Here is a 17,015-nt window from a genome sequence, read left to right on the forward strand (position 1 = left end):
AGCCACCAGGAGTCGTTCCATGTGGAGGGAGGCGGTGCAAAGAATGAGGACTTTTGTCTTTTCTTAGTTGAGTATCAGGCAGCTGTTCTTCATCCAAGTGTCAATGGCTTCAATCCCTTCTTGGAAGTTGTGTCTGGTGGTGTTGGGTTTGTTGGTGAGGGAGAGGATTAGGTGGGTGTCGTTGGCATAGGAGATGATGTTTAGGCCGTGGTTCCTGATGATGGTTGTGAGGGGGCCATGTAGATGTCGAAGAGGCTGGGGCTGAGGGAGGAGTCCTGGGTCACTCCACAGTTGGTCTCTGTCGATTCTGAGAGGTAGGGATGGAGTCTGACCCGCTGAGGTCTGTCGGTGAGGAAGGAGCGGATCCGATTGAGGGCCTTACCGTGGATGCCGGCGCCGTGTAGTCTGGCGTCTAGGGTGTGGTGGGAGACGGTGTCAAATGTAGCCGATAGATGCAAGAGGATGAGGGCTCGCGTTTCGCCCTGGTTGAGGATGTAACGAATGTCATCCGGGGTAGTGAGTAGGGCGGTCTCAGTGCTGTGGGTGCTTTGTAATCGGGATTGGGAGATTTCCAGGACATTGTTAGCTTCGATGAAGTTTGTTAGCTGGGTGCTGTTGGCCTTTTCGATGAACCTGGCTGCAAAGAAAAGCAGGTAGATGGGCCTGATGTTCTTGAGGTCCGTCGGGCACGCTGAGGGTTTCTTCAGGAGGGGTTGACCGGCGTGTTTCCAGTTGTCAAGGTGGCGGTCTCGAAGTAGCAGTTATCCGTCTGATGTAGTTCGGGTCCGATGGCGGCTCTGTGGAACACGTGGTGTGGGCAGGGGTCTCAGGGTGCTCCGGAGTGGATGCTTTTCTAGGTCTTCAAGGTGTTTTCAGTCATGAGTCGGACCCATTTGGGTAGGCTTTTTTGGGTGGCGTCGCATTAGGAGGGAGCTGAAGCGGTGTGGGGGTCTTGGTTGTCAAAGTTGTCATAGATCATCTTGATCTTGTGGTGGAAGAAGCTGCTGAGTCTGTTGCAGAGGTCTTGGGAGGGTGGAACGTCTTGTTTCGCTGCAGGGTTTGGTGAATTCCTTGATGATGGAGAAGAGCTCTTTGGTATTGTGTACGTTGGTGAGGATTCTGTCTTGGAGGGATTACTTCCTTATGAGTCGGTGGGGCGCAGTGGTGGCTACTTTGTAGGCAGTGCATTTTTACTGGGTTTTGTTGTTCTTACATGTCTTTTTGAGTTGTCTGCAGAAGCGTCTCGATCCTTGGAGTGCAGGGGTGAACCAGCTTGCTTTCTTGCTGTGTCTTGTGGTGGCTTTCTTAAGGGGTGGCAAGTGTGTCGGCGTGGTTGGTGATCAAGTGTTAGAGGTTGCGTGCTGCGGTGTTTACACCTGTCGTGGTCAGTGGTGGGGTGCTGATGAGGGCAGAGGTGAGCTGGTCTTCGGTAATTTTGTTCCAGCTTGTGCAGGGGAGGCAATGGGTGTGCTTGTGTATGGTGGGTTTTCTGAAGAAGTGGATGCAGTGGTGATCTGTCCAGTGGAGTTGCATGGTGTAGCAGTAGGAGACGCTGTTGATCATATGTCCTGCTGTGTGCATGGGGGTGGTGACAAGTTGTTTCAGTCCTATGTTGGCAAGGTTCTCTAGGAGAGAGGCTGTGTTTGAGTCATTGTGGTTGTCCAGGTGGAAGTTCAGGTCTCAGCATTGGATGCACTCTGTGGATGCAAGGGTATGGGGTGCAATGAGGTCGGTAATGGCGTCGGTAAAGGGAGCGTAGGGGCCGGGTGGTCGGTAGATTAGGGTTCCACGGAGAGTCGTTTTGGGGTTGGTCTGGATCCGGAAGTGGAGGTGCTCCACAAGGGTCGGTGTGTCGTCCGTGTGGGTGGTCATGTGGAGGGTGTTTTGGTGGATGACGGTGAGGCCTCCTCCTGGATGGATGAGGCAGTTCTTGCATAAGATCTTGTATCCATCTGGAATGGCGGTGGCGATGTTAGGTGCAGAGCTGGCTCTGGTCCAGGTTTCCGTGAGGAAGGCAACATATGGCTAGTAGGTGGTGAGGAGGTCCCAGATTTCTATGGCGTGTTTGTGTAGGGAATTTACTTTGCGGAGGATACAGTTGAGCAGTTTGTGAGTGTTGATGTCCGGTAAGTTAGGAGATGCTGCTGGGGTACCGAGGTGGGTGAAGGTGCTGCAGCATTGTAAACAGGCGAGGGGTCCGTGAGTGTTGTTCAACCTCAAGAGCTGGCAGTTGTTGTGTCCGGAGATGAGATTGTGGAGGGTGCTGGAGTTGTAGTGGTGGCGGGTCAGATGGGGAGGGTGCTAAAGTTGTAGTGGTGGCAGGCCAGAGGGACAGTATCCCTGGCGCTGGTCAAGGTCGGGTCACGGATGGGTGCAGACAGGCTTGCCATTGGTGAGCCTTCGGGGATGCCGGCAGCGCATCTGCACAGCGCCTGACATTAAGTAGGAATCAGGGAGGGCAGGTCAGCTGCGGAGCGGGAGCTGGGAAGACACACTAGAGGGGGAGAGGTCGCGGTGGTGGGGGGAAATGAGAGAAAACAAAGAAGAGAGTGAAAAGAGAAAAGTGACAGATGAAGGAAGGAAAAGAAAGAGAAGGAAAGAAAAGGAAAGAAAAATAGGGCACAAAAGGAAAGAGGTAAGAGAGGCAGAGGCAGAAGCAGAACAGCAGAAGAGGAGAGTGCTCTCTCACTGGACCTCCAGGGATGAGGTGCAGGCAGGAGCATGAAGGCTTGGGGGGCAGTACTTAGTGGTGGAGCTGCGCAGTGGAGCGAGCAGTCACACTGACCAGGTCAGTGGGCTTGCTCTTCTTGCCACTCAGCGGGTGCCATGAAGTAGGGATCGGAGGAAGGGCGGGTCAGCTGGGAGGCAGGAGCGGGAAGGACAAACTGAAGGGGGTGGGGAAGGGCCACGGGGGCAGCAACGGCAGGGGAAAATTAGGAAAAATGTAGGAGAGAGTAAAAAGAGAAAAGTGACAGAAGGGCAGACAAAGGAAGAGAAAGAAAGAGAAGGAAAGAAAAAGAGGGCACAAACGGAAAGAGGCAATAGAGGCAGGGGCAGAAGAGCAGAATGCTTTCGCACTGGATCACCAGGGATGAGACGCAGGCAGGAGCCTGCGGGTGGAGGAGGGCCTTGAACACCCTGCAATAGTTAGCTCAGGGCTTAGGGGGCAGCACTTAATGGTGGAGATGCACGAGGGGAGAGCAGTCACACTGACCATGTCCCAACAACAGCCTTTCTGACAGCCTTTTCATGGCGGTCAGAAATGGACTTTGGGGGCCCTTAACAGGGCACCCATCCCTCGTGGGCCACTGCAAAGAGGCCCAGGCAGCACATGTTGTACCCCCCACTCATCCATACACTGTTTGCAATACTCCACATGATTCATGGAAGCGCACACAATGTTCTTTTACACCGCAGCTTGTGCTGTAGCCCTTTTCCAGGGCTACAGCACAAGCAGCCGTGTTAAAGAGCACTTTTCCGACCATCAGCCCAGCTGTCGCATTATAATTGGGCAGTTGGACTGCAGACTGCTTGTTGGTCGGTCTCCTGACTGACGTGATGGCGGGTGGCGGTCTGACCGCCCATTATCATAATAACGGCCAAAGTTTTTTGAGTTGTTTTTAATATTTCTATAAAAAATATCAATGTTCAAAATATCTTTGTATATAATATTGTCTGTAAGTGTTAGTTAGTATGTAATGTATTGTATTTTATTTGTATGTTTTTAATTTTTTTAACTTTTTTTAGTAATGTATTATTTTTTTCATGAAAATGTTGAAGTGTGCGTGTTTACAGACCGTGGGAGGAGAACATGGCGGCTGGCAGGTGTGGCTAGTCGTGAGACTCCGGAGGCTCGGGTGTTCACTGCATGTCGGCGGAGGCGCTGGAGTGGTGAATAGCAGCGAAAATCATATCGTTTGATCGGCGGATGGCTCCGGATGGTTGCGGATGGTGCAGGTGATGTGCTCACTCGCTTTTTCTGTATTTCGGCATGAACTACGAAAACATCACAGAAACTTAACCGCCGCCACCACTGCTGCGATGTAACGGCCAAGCGCTCTCAAGCAGACAGAAAGCAGGTGGGGCGGCAGCCCGAAGCATAAGCCGGTTACAGCGCTGATAGTAGTGGCGGCTGCGAGCAGTGAAATAGATTAACCACATAAACTTGCACAGTGAGGTTACAGATCAGCGTTTGGCTGATTCCCACCCTGATATCCATTATTTTCTCTTTGCTGGAAACTCGGCAATCAAGGCAGTCTGGAGAGCAACATCTATATTGACTCGGCGGAAGCCGGAGCTCCTCTTCTTTCACAAACTGTTCCATGCAATCCAAAGGTAGGATTACATAATTCCTCAAAACAGGGACTGATACGATGGTTAAAAGCAGCACACAAGCTTAAGAAGGGGAGAAGAGCTGCATATAGATATAGATATAGGTTTTTCTGTTTAAAGGGGAATATTGAAACTACTAAATTAAAACTACCAAGTCCACAATGCAATGGGCTAAGTAGAATTTTTGAGGAAACAGTTTCACCAGTTCCTGCTTTGTTTATGTCAGGAAAAGAGACTCAAGGCTCCCAGGTTCTGGGATATACCCTTAGAAGCAAGGGAGGAAAGCAACCTATGTTAAATGTTCCGATAGATGCCCCTTCCTCAGCTAAAACCAAGGCAAAATCCCTAAGGAAAACTGGAAAAAAAACGTTAAAGCACAGAAGATAGCTGAAAAGGCAAAACCTCCTCCGTCTTTGAAGGCATATTTTAAAACTGTGCCTGCAGTTCTGGAACTCAAATTGTCCGAAGGTGTTTCAGCTGGGGTGTCCATAGAGGGGATGCAAACTGCCAACAAATATCAACCTCTAGAAGATTTAGAGATGGACTTGGAGCTGGAGCAAGTTTCTCAGCCAGTAGAAACCTTAAAACAAAATACTGCGCACAGTTCTGAGGATAAAGAGCCTGAATTTGAATTAGAAGGGGAAGTACCAACGCAAATAATAAATACTAATAGTGTGGACGATGTATTTGCAGCTCCCTCAAACATAGAAGCTATAGATCAGTCTGTTATAGCAATGCTAAGAGTCTTGAGCCATGAGGTAAAAAGTGGTTTTGAAGCAACACTAATCAACCAGCAGGAAATAAAAGAGAAATTCGATGCATTAGCTGCTAGAACTACTGAATTGGAATCTACAGTAACTGATTTAAAAAAGGTTGCCACCCAACATAGTAAGAAGCTTGAGGATCTTAGATTAAGGGAGCAAGGACTCAAAGAAAAAATGGAGTCATTAGAAAACGCACAAAGGCGAAATAATCTCTGCCTACTGAAAGTCCCGGAAGGGGCAGAGGGCGGAAATATTAAAGAGTTTGTGGCCAGATTGATTAAACGTACTATTGAGCTTGAGGTATCAGAAGAAGAAATAATAAAAGATATCCAACGAGTTCACAGAGACCCATTTAGGCTGAATCCAAATAAAACCAGAACCAGGAAGATCCTAGTGCATTTCCTGACCTACACTCTAAAAGAAGAGATCCTTAACAGAGCTTTAAGAACCAGTGAACTCTTGTTTGAGGGATTTTCTTATCAGATTAGATCGGATGTGTCCTCTATTACAGCGTCTAGGCAATGGGAGCTTGGTAAGCTGTTAGAGCCCTTTAAACAACTAGGTGCTACAGCTCAGCTTAAATTTCCGGCATCACTTAAAGTGATGTATAAAAATAAAATGAGAGTCCTAAAAAGGCTGGATGAGGCAGAAGAATATTTACAATTACTCACAGACGACAATCAAAGAGACCAAGCCAACAAACATTGAAACTACAAACATTTTCTTAGCTTGTGTATAATCTATTATTAACATGGTTGATATACACTTTTCACCATTCTCAACACACACATATACACCCGGGTGGAGGAGTCTCAATGGCCCAAGTTAGGCCAAGAAAAGGAGGGGGGTTCTCCGGGGGAGCACGGGAGGGTCAGGACAGGGGGGGGGGGGGGAAATGAGGGCACTGGGTGGGGAGTATTGGGAAAAAAAATAAAAAAATGTCCAAATCGCCATAATTTAAATTTTATTTGCTTATACCTTTGTCAGGAGAAATAGTGCAAGGTAGGGTAGCTCTTTCATCATATATTAAGATTTTGTCGTGGAATGTGAACGGGTTACGGGTTAAGCATAGAAGAGAGAGAATTCTTCAGTATTTAAAGGATGCACCTGAAAACTTTTTTATTCTACAAGAGACACGTTCCACCGAACAAGAATTAAGAGATATCTTTATGAAAAAAAAATGGATCCAGCAGGTGATAACCACTTCGCAACAAACCTCCACTAAGGGGGTGACTATATTGATCAAATCTAATGCTGAGATAACTTTGCTACAATCTAAGTCTGATAAGAAGGGGAGATGGGTAATAGCAAAAATAAAGCAACATTCGTATAAATTTACGATCGTAGGATACTACGGTCCTAACTCAGACGACACCCTCCCTCTTAAAGACCTTTTTGTTGAACTTTTGGAATTTGAGGATCCGGTGATTCTTGCAGGAGATTTTAATTTAGTACTCGATCCACAGCTGGATAAGTCATCTACTGCAAGGTTCTCACACAATCCTAAAACTAGGGCTGTTTTAGCTAATGCAATTATCCAGTTCGGTTGGCGACAAAAAAATGGCACAAAAAGAGAATTCACATTCCATAACAAGAAATTACGACACATATCTAGATTAGATTTCTTTCTAATCGCAGAACACCTAGGTCAGCAAGTGGAGGAGATAAAACATCTTGGTGCCCACATTTCTGACCATTCCGCGGTTACTGTAACCTTAAAACTGTCAGGCCCACAGTTGGTCAAGAGATGGACTATAGACAGAAGCATTTTGTTGGAGGAAGAAGTAGTAGATAAATTGCTTGAGGAATCAAACAAGTTTTTTTCTCTTAATTTAGGTACAGCTACACTCCCGGTCGTCTGGGACACATACAAAGCTTTTTTGAGAGGGCGACTATTATCACTTCAGATTGCAAGACACACAGCATATAAGGCGCAAATCTCACAGATTGAAGCAAGAATCAAGGCCCTTGAACAAGTCTTACTAGACCCCAGCCTATCAGATGGAGAGAACAACAATAACAATAAAAAAGACTTGTTAACTTGCAAATCACAGCTAGAGCAGGTATTAGATGGAAGGCTGAGGAAACGTTGGCAGGCTAGCTCAGTAGCTCACTTTGAATATGGAGAGGCCAGCGGAAAGCTCTTATCCTGGAAAACAAAAAAGGATATCAAGAAGAACTCTATTAAGGAAGTACAGATGACAAATGCGAATGTGATCTCAGATAGTAGAACAGATATTGAGAAGGCTTTTTATCATCACTTTGATGAAGTCTATAGAGAAGATTTACTTCCACAACAACAATTAATACAGTCATGGCTTGACCAATACCAGGTCCAAGCTTTAGATGAGCTGGCTTCGCACAATCTTAATAGAGGGATTAGCTCTAATGAAATCGCCTCGGCAATAGATTCTGCTAAGAGAAGTAAGGCACCAGGCCCTGACGGGCTCCCTTCTGAGATTTATAAAGTATTAGCACCGGTAATAATACCAATTCTGAAATTGCTATTTACTTCTATATTTGAAGAAGGAGGCAAGATTCCTGTCTCTTGGAATGATGCCATAGTGGTGCTTATTTTAAAACCAATGAAGAGACCATTTCAGTGTGATTCATACAGGCCAATCTCTCTTCTTAACACTGATTACAAGCTCATGGCAAAATATTAGCGGAGAGATTAAACGGGACAGCAGGTCAATTACTACACTTAGATCAGAAGGGCTTTGTAAAAGGTCGCTCTATACAAGATCTTACACAAGCTTTGGTGGGTGCAATAGATGTGGCCTCCCAATATAAAGTTCCACTAACGGTTATCACACTAGATGCCGCAAAAGCTTTTGACCGTGTTAATTAGGAATTTCTGGCCAAAGTACTAGAAAAGGTCAACTTAGGCAGAAACTTTTGTAGGGTAATAGCAGCATTTTACCAAGCTCCGATGGCTAGATTATTAATTAATGGAAGCCTATCTTCTCTAAAACAATTCAAAGAGGGACAAGACAAGGGTGCCCACTATCACCCTTGCTCTTTGATCTATACATGGAGTCATTTGCAGAAAAGATTAGACAAGGTCAAGATATCCTACCTTTTAAATATAAAAACTGGGTGAAAAAAGTAGCACTATATGCGGATGATTTGATGCTGTACACTATTGACCCTTTCAAATCAATTCCTCTCATATATAAAGCTGCAGAGCAGTTTGGTCAAGTTTCTGGATATCTGATTAATCAATCTAAATCAGAATGTATGTGCTGGAATATAACCCAGGTCAATCCTATTCCAATTTTGAAACACCAAATTAGATATATGGGAATTCAAATTACACAGGATATAAATCAACTTGCGTAAAGAAATCTTGTAAAGATCGAGAAAGATATGGTGGAATCTCTAAAAAACTGGTCATTTCTTCCTTTGACTTTAATTGGAAGAATTCATATAGTAAAAATGATGCTGTCACCTAAAATAATATATCTATTCCAGAATATCCCACTTGCTTTTAAAGAAACCAGACTGACTAAGATCCAAGGTAAATGGAATTCTTTCATTTGGGCCTCAAAAGGAATTCGAATCTCTTGGAAAAAGCTACGTAGAAAGAAAGGCAAGGGTGGACTGTGCGCACCAGATTTGAGAGTATATGCCTGGACTCTATTATTGAAAGCAGGAATAAGCTTATTTGATACCTTAGGGGGGACAGAAGCAGACTTTATGTTTCAAAATATGCTATCTGAGATCCAGGGAGGGTCTCATGCATTTATGTTTACGTTTGGAGATATGCGTTTCTTTAAAAAAGTGCGACTAAAAGTTCTCAGAGACATGGCATATGTGTGGGCCAGAGTTAGGAAAGCGCTGAACATTCCATATTATGCTGCTATGGCCCCAATTTGGGATTCCCCTGGCTCTCCTGAATGGACCAAAGACCTTTTATCTATAGCCCTGCAGAGCGCAAGTATCAGATTATGGGGCCAGCTATTGCCTGAAGGGATTCTTCTGAGCTGGGAAGACATTTCTGCTTTCACAGATAAAAACTTATCTAAATTCAAGTATTTACAAATTAAAAGCTGGGCCCAGGCTGCTACAGAGGATAAAGGTGTTAAGTCTGTTCTGGACGAACTATTAATGAGGAAAACAAGAATCCCCAAAACATCAGTGCTTTATTGGACTATAATCGAGGGAGAAGATGGAGACTTCAGCCTTCCGGAACAACTATGGAGGGACCAAGTATTGGACATCGACTTGCAGAATCTATGGCAAGTATCTTTTGACTTACTACATCGTACGGTCTCACCTGCCAATTTAAAGCGGAATCACTTGTTTTCTCTCCATAGAGTATACTGGTCTCCGGCTAGGCTTGCCAAATTTTCAAAGGGGCCTACTCCTTGTTGTCCAAAGTGCAATCTGGAAAAAGCAGATGACCTACACATGTTTATGACTTGCCCCGCACTTAGACAATTTTGGTTTGAAGTACAAGAAGGTATGAAAGCCCTTTTTGGGTATGAAATACAGGTTAGTACACAGCAAGTTTTTTTTGGAATTCCTTTTAATTATGAGGAAGCACCTCAAGATAGTAATAAGTTATTTCTTTACTTAATTATCCTAGCGCGTAGGGAAATATGTAAATTGTGGGTGAGCACTATTGTACCGTCATATGTAGATTGGATTAGGGCGATTAGGCATACTCTCAATTTGGATAAAGTGACATGGAAGAGAAGGATGCATTTTTGGACTCCCTGTATTAATTGGCTTGATGGACTATGCACAACTTTGTCCAATGATTATGCCTTTTTGCGGAATGAACCACCCTAAGATCAGACTAAGGGTCTGGTAAAATGCGAGACTGAGCCGACTGTTGACATGGTGGTACCGTGAGATTTATACTGGGTGTCTGCAAAAAGAGGTTCCATAAAGATTCTCGGTATAATCAATATCGAAAATATCTTTTTCTTGGCGTATGAGGACAAAAACAAAAAAAAAAAAAAAAAAGAAAATGTTGAAGTGTGAGTTTTTAGTTGTAATAATGTGTATAATAAATTGTTGTTTTTTTGTAGCAGGATATGGAGTTTTTAGGGGATAAGAGTGGGGAGATTGTTAAAGATTTTATATTTACAGTTAATACATTAAGGGAAATATTTTAATGCCTATACAAAAAAACGCTTATGGTATATGTTCCCTGCACTCTGTATAATTTCCAAAAAGAGTCCGAAAAAGGTGCTCACTCTCTAAACCAACCATTTTAGAAATACCCACAAAAACATAAATGAGAGTGCTGAAGAGAGCCGAGCAGCAGCCACGGAATAAGCAAACGGATTACTTGGGGTACCAAGTGTTGTACAACATCGGACCCCAGATCCGAAGTGGCAGAAGGACCTGGGCTGTCCATGGTGCAAGTGCTGGCTGGCAACGAAGAAGCCATAGTGCAACTTGCTCTGCAGACCACACATTGTACAGCCCATACACAGAATTTCATTGTAATCCCTGGAGAAGTCCCTGTATGTGCGGGACAAAATCTCCTTTAAATCCTCTTGCATTTTACTCTTGGTAGTATATCGCCCCCGCGGACCACCCCCAGTTTTAATGACCTCTTCCTGGAGCTCATCACTGATTTATTCTCTAGATATAGACGTCTCCTAGTAGTTGGTGATTTTAATTATCACTAAGACAAAGCACAAAGAGAGCCATCCGCTAGCCAATTCGAGACTGCAAAGCTATCAATGGACCTCCACCAACTGGTCAATAGCCCCACCCATGTAATGGGCCATAACCTTGACCTTATCTGGACATCGCAGCCTTGGGCGGCTATAACGGATATTAGTCCCTGCTCTTGGTCCGATCATTCGCTACCCAGATGTTGGGTCCCGAGTGACAGTCAACCGGTGCAACCACCACCAGTGTGGCGAAAGGTGAGAAACTGGAAAAAAATCGAGGCAGATGATCTAGTAGTCACCCATCTCACAATCCCTCCCTTAAAAACTACGATAGTGAATCTTGATCAGGAGAGCGAAGTTTTTTCGGCTAACTTATGCAAAGCCATAGACAAAGTAGCACCGGAAGGAGAAAGTCAGAGACAAGGGTAAGGGGGCCCGATGGTTTAATGAATCTCTGAGGGAAAGGAAACAAAATCTCCGCCAAGCCGTGAGGCAGTGGCGCAAAAGTTATGACTCAGCTGAGTTGATTACCTATAAAGCCCTTCTCACCACTTACAAGCAAGCCATTATAATTAGGAAAGTGGAGTATTATGAGGGAAGGATTACAGAAGCAGTTAATATACAGAAAGAGACATTCATAATTCTGAAAGAATTAAGTCAAAAGTCTGAGAAAAAATCCATGGTCGCACCCATCGACTGTAACATCTTTCAGGCATTCTTTCTTCAGAAAGTTAGGGATATCATCTCAGAAATTATGTTCACCTTGACCAACCCGGGTTCCTTTTTCCAGACCCGGTCCTCTCCCTCCCCTGGTAGACAACTCACAAACTTCCCTAAAATATACTCAGCCTCTCTGTCTTTACTAATGAATCGCACCAAATCGGGCTCCCCGGCAGACCCCTGTCCTTCGAGGATTTTCCAAATGGCCCTTTCAGGGCTGGACAAACAGATTCTTATGCTATTAAACAACTCCCTGGACACTGGCTACTTACTGGTCAATCTAAAAGAAGCTAGGGTCACCCCACTGTTGAAGAAGCCAGGTACGGATGCTTCCACTCTTAAGAAATATAGACCTATCTCCCAGCCCCCCTTTCTGGCGAAAGTGATAGAACAACATGTACTGTGGACACTCTCAACCTATTTGGAGGATCACCAGCTAATCCAAGTACGACAGGTGGGTTTTAGAGCCCATCATAGTACTGAGCTAGTGATGTTGTCTGTTCTTGATGAGCTCAGAATTATGGCTGACAACAAACAACTGAGTGCCCTGATTTTATTAGATCTATCAGCGGCATTCGATTTAGTCAGCCATAAAAAGCTCCTGTCCCGTATTTTTGACCTGGGCATCAGCAAGCTAGCACATCAATGGCTAGGATCGTTTCCATCAGACCAGAGTCAGAGCTGGACTGTTCCCATGAGGCACAGGGCCAAGACTGATTTGCATATGGCCATGTCTGAACTGGGGTGGCTTGGTGAGCAAAATAACGATGGATTAAACCCAGATCTGTGACTGGGGGTGAATGTTTTGCCATTGTGCAACATTCCGTCCATTATCTTGTGTGTTTTGATGATACCCATCTCCTCATAACAACTCCAGTCAGGCCCAGGAATCGGCGCAAAAGCTACTCAGATTCACAGTGAATTGCATGACAGACAGTTCTCTGAAAATAAATCCTGACACGACTGAAGTGCTTGTCATTCCCACAAAAAACAGCCTTTGGTGTGACCTTTTCTGGCCAACGGAACTGGGCTCTGCCCCCATACCAGTCCCGGCTGTAAAAAGCCTGGGTATAAAAATTGATTCAGAGTTGTCCATGCCCAGCCAGGTCACCATGGTGGTGGGTATCTGTATAGGGTTGATGAGGCAGCTGCGGAAACTTGCCCCTCTTCTGTCAACGGCCTCACTACAGGCAATTGTATCCGCCACTGTTATCTCGAGGCTAGATTATGGCAATGCCCTTTATATTGGCCTTCCCCAGAAACGTATTCAGACCCGTGCTACCCCTCTTCTACACAAATTGCATTGGCTCCCCATCAAAATGAGAGCTCACTTTAAAGGCCTCTGTGTTGCCCGCAAAGCAATCTCAGGTCAAGCACCAGTGTATATAAAAGAACGCCTGGAGAACTATGTTCCTGGTCTGACACTGCAATCATCTGAGGCCTGCCGCCTAGTCCTTCCCTGATATATCACCAAATCAAAAGGGGACAGAGCGTTTTTTGTCATGCTCCCACAAATCTGGAACAATCTACCTGAGCACCTTCGTTGGGAACCGGTCCTCCTCACATTTAGGAAACAACTTAAAACACTCCTATTTAGGGAGACGTTAGTCACAGTGTAATTTTTGCTGCCTTGTGTTACCAGTTGCCGTTAGTGATCCTGGTCACTCTCTCTAAAAGCGCTTAGAGGCCTAAAGGCGATTTTGCGCTATATAAAATACATTTAACATAACATAACAAAATGCGTTGGCTGTGGTTGTTACTTCAGAAGAAAAAGGAAAATAAAGAACAAGTCTTTAAAAATGAAACTTCTGAATCTGTGATGTTTTGTCTTGTGGAAATGTTATATTGTTGTTGTCTTTTCACAAGTGTGGCGGGAATTTATCAGCTTTCATTACTCATTTTAGACTTGTTTTGTAAGTGAACGTGTGCTTCTTCTACCAATATTTCTCAAATATTTTACTGCAATGCAAATTAATTAATTCGCATTTTAAATGTATATTGTTAATAATATTTAATACATTAAAATTTGATGTTAATTGAGATATATGTTAATGGTATGATATATTTCTAAATATGTGTGTAGATGATTATTTCAAAAAATACATTTATTTTTAAATAAGGAGAATATTTAGAAATTGTGCATAATAAAACATTTATTCATTAAAAATATAGTGTAATGAAATTTTTCTTAAAAAAAATATTTTTAAAATGTATGTTAGGTTTTAATAGAGAATTTGTAGTTTTGATTATCTCTGTAATATGTTTATTTTGTAATGTGTTAGGTAACATTTTTTATTTTGAAGTGGATATTGTAATGTAAACTATTTATTGTGCAACATCTTCCCCAATATGATTTAGATTGGAGTGGGAATTGTAAATAACATCTCTTCAATGTTTAACACCTTCCCCAATATGGTTTAGATTGGAGTGAGAATTGTAAATGTTACCCCTTTGGTGTCCAACTGATTCCCCAATATGATTACATTGAAGTAGAAATAGTAAACAGTACCCCTTTAGTATTGAACATCTTCCCCAATATCGTTTAGATTGGAGCGGGCATAGTAAATGTCACCCCTTTAGCAGTTGCAGCCAGCATTGACCGGGTGTGGCAGGAGGGGCAGGGGCGAGGGGAGATGTAAAGAAAATAAATGACAACTTACAAAATAAAATAACAACTTATCTTATCGCCGCTGCATCTCTCCTGTACGTCAGGACACTGCTGGCACCTAATAGGAACCAGGAAGCACCCAGGCTCTACTGACCAATCACAATGCTGCAATGCAGCATTGTGATTGGTCTGAGCACGTGGATCGGCGCTTAGCCAGGGAATGGGGGCCTGGGCATGTTCACCATGCAGGCTGTAATGCAGCCTGTATGGAGAACATGTGAAGTGCACATGACTGTTTTGGCTGGCCGCAGAGGGTCGGGTAAACAGCCATTCCGCACTTGCAGTGGGCAAACCACACCTCCTCTACCCAAGGAGCAGAGCAGCCATGCCTGTCCGCCAACTGCAAAGCAGCACGGAAACATAAAATTATAATAACTTTATCATTAATTTATGTTTCCTTTATTTACACTTCTTAAAAGCAGTGGGGCGATGCTCCTCAGTGGGGGACGCTCCTCCACCTTAGCAGAGGAGCCGCCACTGCCCTTTATTACCTAACACCTTTCCCAAATTGGTTACATTGGAGTCAGAATAGTAATTCCGCCCCTTTAGTTAACAATGCCTTCTTTGAATTGGTTTAGATTAGAGTGGGAATAGTAAATGTAACCCCTTTAGTGTCCAACACCTTCCCAAATTGGTTTAGATCAGAGTGGGAATAGTAAATGTAACCCCTTAAGTGTCCAACATCTTCCCTAAATTGGTTTAGAGTGGAGTGGGAATAGTACATGTTACCCCTTTACTGTTGATAACACCTTCCACAATATGGTTTAGATTGGAGTGGAAATAGCTAATGTTATTTCTTTAATGTCCAACACTGTCCCCAATGTGGTTAAATTGGAGTGGGAATATTAAATGTCACCTATTTAGTATTCAACATGTTCCTTGAATTGATTTAGATTAGAGTGTGAATAATAAATGTGACCTTTTAGTGGCCAACACCTTCCCAAAATTGGTTTACATTGAAGTGGGAGTAGTAAATTTTACCCCTTTACTATCCAACACCTCCCCCAATTTGACACATTTAGCATCCAATACCTTCCTCAAATTGGTTTAGATGGGAGTGGGAACCCATAGCGCTGCTACTGGTGTTGTAGCGCTGCTCCCCCACCACTGCCATACTTTCAATTTATTTTCATTGAATTTGCACCCGCTCTGTTGCATAGCGCTCCGCATTGCTTTGTGTGCTTAGAATACTTAAACTGTGAACGCTCCGCATTACTTTGCCTGTTTAACATATTTCAGTTGTGAACGCTCCGCATTGCTTTATTATTTCATTTAATTGAAATTGTGCCCGTGTGTTCCACCGCCAGCTCGCATTACCCGGTCCTGTTGTTGTCTCGTCCATTTTGTTGTGCCTGCAGCCCGTCCCTCCCCTCCCGCCTCCCAGCTCCCCCTCCCACCCACTAGACACCAGGAACGACCCGGCTGGAGAATCTCTGTGACCAGCCTGACTCCGTGTGAAGCGGTCGCTCCACCCTTCCTCCTGAACCCATAGCGCTGCTACTGGTATTGTAGCGCTGCTCCCCCACCACTGCCATACTTTAAATTTATTTTCATTCAATTTGCACCCGCTCTGTTGCATAGCGCTCCGCATTGCTTTGTGTGCTTAGAATACTTAAACTGTGAACGCTCCGCATTGCTTTGCCTGTTTAACATATTTCAGTTGTGAACGCTCCGCATTGTTTTATTATTTCATTTAATTGAAATTGTGCCCGTGTGTTCCACTGCCAGCTCGCATTACCCGGTCCTGTTGTTGGTTTGTCCATTTTGTTGTGCCTGCAGCCCGTCCCTCCCCCTACGCTCCCGCCTCCCAGCTCCCCCTCCCACCCACTAGACACCAGGAACGACCCGGCTGGAGAATCTCTGTGACCAGCCTGACTCCGTGTGATGCGGTCGCTCCACCCTTCCTCCTGAACCCATAGCGCTGCTACTGGTATTGTAGCGCTGCTCCCCCACCACTGCCATACTTTAAATGTATTTTCATTGAATTTGCACCCGCTCTGTTGCATAGCGCTCCGCATTGCTTTGTGTGCTTAGAATACTTAAACTGTGAACGCTCCGCATTGCTTTGCCTGTTTAACATATTTCAGTTGTGAACGCTCCGCATTGCTTTATTATTTCATTTAATTGAAATTGTGCCCGTGTGTTCCACCGCCAGCTCGCATTACCCGGTCCTGTTGTTGTCTCGTCCATTTTGTTGTGCCTACAGCCCGTCCCTCCCCCTACGCTCCCGCCTCCCAGCTCCCCCTCCCACGCTCCGCCCCTTCCACTTCTCCACTTATGACAGATGCATCAACGCGCAGCGTCCACGCGCAGCGGTCACGCCCCATGCGCGCCGAAGGTGCGCCAAAGGTAAGCCCGTCTGCGCCCGTCCGCGCTTGGACCGCGCCCAGCGCCTGTCCCCCTGGTCCCCGCCGTTCCCAACCCACTAGAGTCACATATGATGCCGCAACTCTCCTCGCCCTCAACCCCGGACGCGCACCACATTGCTGCGAAGCCACCCCAGGACGTACCCACGGCCCATTCGCCTGCCTCTCCTGCAAGTTCAACTGCTTCAGGACCCTCACCAAACCCACCTCCTCCACACACAGCTCCGACTCTAACCACCTGAAGTGCATCCTGCTTAACACCCGGTCGGTCCACAGACACGCAACTGAACTCTGGGACCTACTCGACACTGCGTCACCGGACATCGCCTTCCTCACAGAAACATGGATGAACACATCATCAGCACCCGACATCGCCATAGCCATACCAGACGCTTACAAGATTATCCGAAAAGACTGCATCAATCAAACAGGAGGAGGCATCGCCATCATCCACAGAAACACCATCAAAATCACGACCAGCTCCGACGATAATCTTGCAACCGCCGAACATCTCCACTTCCAGATCCAC

At 45.0% G+C, this 17,015-nt stretch overlaps 1 long non-coding RNA gene across 2 annotated transcripts in view; it reads left to right on the forward strand.

Moving 5' to 3' along the window:
• Nucleotides 1-17,015, forward strand: part of LOC144771566 (uncharacterized) — a 61,737-nt gene that overhangs the window by 33,410 nt on the left and 11,312 nt on the right. The window contains exon 1 of one of the 2 annotated variants that reach the window (XR_013599354.1): nt 3,800-3,957. The exons of the other annotated variant lie outside the window; for it this stretch is intronic. This is a non-coding gene — a long non-coding RNA (uncharacterized LOC144771566). Of the gene's footprint in view, nt 1-3,799; nt 3,958-17,015 lie in introns of those variants that run through there. 2 annotated transcript variants of the gene reach the window in all.

This window comes from Lissotriton helveticus, chromosome 1_1 (assembly GCF_964261635.1).
Source record: "Lissotriton helveticus chromosome 1_1, aLisHel1.1, whole genome shotgun sequence".
Classification (NCBI taxonomy): Eukaryota; Metazoa; Chordata; class Amphibia; order Caudata; family Salamandridae; genus Lissotriton; species Lissotriton helveticus.